Below are 2,183 nucleotides of genomic sequence, written 5' to 3' on the forward strand. Positions count from 1 at the left end.
GTGGCGTCAGCCCCGGGGGTGCGTGTTGGCCAGCGGGCGCGGTGTGCTCGGCGCAGGGGACACAGAGTGGCCAGTGCAAGTCCGGACCATACGCGTACAGCACTTGTGCACGGGCCGGCAGTACCCGGGACCCTGGTGTGTAGGACACAGGCGTGGGGGCATGTGCACGGACAGCGCGTACACGAATGTCACTAAGGTGCCCTCGGGCGTACCTGAGGGCCACAGCCCTGGCTGCGTGACCCGGGCTGACCGTGAACCGGCAGCCGCTGGGGTGGGGGACAGCTACTGTGATCTCCCCACCTTGGCCCCTGCTTAGCCCGGGCTTCTGCTCACCCGTTGCAGGGACCCTCCCCACGGCCCCAGTCAGGCCTCAAGACTCCTTTCTAGGTTCCCAGGGCCCACGGGACAGATCACAGTGCCCCCTGAGCGACGCCCGCCTTCAGCTCACAGTCCCCGGCGATGCCCCGATGCTCTCACTGACGCGCCAGCTTGGGCTTGCGCGACACCACTGACTGCAAAGAAGAAGCGGTGGGCTCTGCCAGCGCCGAAGCACACAAACGCCGAGATGACCGCGCCCCCAGGCCTCTCCTCGGGGAAAAGAGCCCGCCACTGACCCGGAGAAACCTTGCGCCAGGTGATAGAGGGGCCTGGAGGGCTTCCCCGAGGTGGTGACCGGAGCCCAGGGAAGGTCGGCCGCTCTAGGACTAGGACAGGGGGCGGGGCTGGCGGGACGGGCTGGCAGCGAGCCCGAGTGGCCAGAGTGCCGAGGGGTCATGGGCAAGGTCAATGCGGTGGGCGGTGGGGGATCGAAGGCTGTCCGGTGCAGACCCACGGCCACTCCCTCGCCGGTTCCAATCCCTTAGGTCTCCGTTGTCTCTTCCCCGCCTCCTCCCCACTCCCATCCCCTACCGGCCTGGCGGCAGCACTGCTCTGCTGATTGCGAGGCCACAGCGCCCCCTTGCTGAAAGAGGCGTACAACTCGGCCCCATCCCGCGCCTGGGGACCTGCCGGACCACACCTCCGGGCCTGGGGGCCTGACCAAACCTGGAGTGCAGTCTGGCGTCCCGGCCACAGCCCTGGCTCCCTTCCCTGCAATCCAGGCTGCCAAGGCGGGCAGCGCGGGAGCCAAAGTGCCCCAACATACCTATAGGATAAGAGCGGTCAGGGAAAGCTTCCTGAGCTGGGAGTTTAATTTTAAAAAAGAAGAAAAATGTTATGGATAATTTACATCATGGTTCAAAATGTAAAAGTACAGTGAATCGCCTTTCCCCTTGCCCTCATCCTGTTTCTCTCTCCAGAAGCAAGCTGAATTATACAGCAGGTACACCCCTCCATGGATGTCCTGTGCCAATACACATGCATTCCCAGCATTTATGGAAAATTTCAACATTGCAGGAATTGCTTGGTGACAATCTGCATACCTGTCGCCTAGCTATCCATCCCTCTCCTCCAGCCATCAGTCCATTTTTATCCGATCATCTTTTATTCATTTCAAAGCTGCAGATATCAATACCTAAATATTTTTTTAAAATATGTTTATTGGTTTCAGAGAGAGGAAGGGAGGAGAGGGAGATAGAAACATCAATGAGAGAATCATTGATCAGCTGCCTCCTGTATACCCCCACTAGGGATCTAGCCTGAAACCTGGGCATATGCCCTGACCATGAAGGAACTGTGACCTCCTGGGTAATAGGTGGATGCTCAACCATTGAGCTATGCCAGCTGGGCTACATCCCTAAATATTTAAGCAAATATACAATTACTTAGAGTTCAATATTTGTTTGAAATATTTTAAATTTTTATTTTCTAATTACAGTTGACATTCAATATTATTTTATATTAGTTTCAGGTGTACAGCATAGTGATTAGACAATCATATAATTTATGAAGTGATCCCCTCAAAAATTCTAGTACCACCTGGCACCATACATAGTTATTACAATACTATTGACTATATTACCGATAGTATTTTGACTTTATATCCTGGTGCCTACTTTGTAACTACCAATTAGTACTTCTCCATCTGGCAACACTCAGTTTGTCCTCTGTATTTATGAGGCTGTGTCTGTTTTATTTATTTTGTTCTTTAAATTACACATATAAGTGAAATTATATGGTATTTGTCTTTCTCTGTCTGACATGTCACTTGACATAATACCCTCTAGGTCCATCTAGGTTGTCAC

This window comes from Myotis davidii, unplaced genomic scaffold (genome assembly GCF_000327345.1).
Source record: "Myotis davidii unplaced genomic scaffold, ASM32734v1 scaffold78, whole genome shotgun sequence".
In the NCBI taxonomy this organism is placed as follows: domain Eukaryota; kingdom Metazoa; phylum Chordata; class Mammalia; order Chiroptera; family Vespertilionidae; genus Myotis; species Myotis davidii.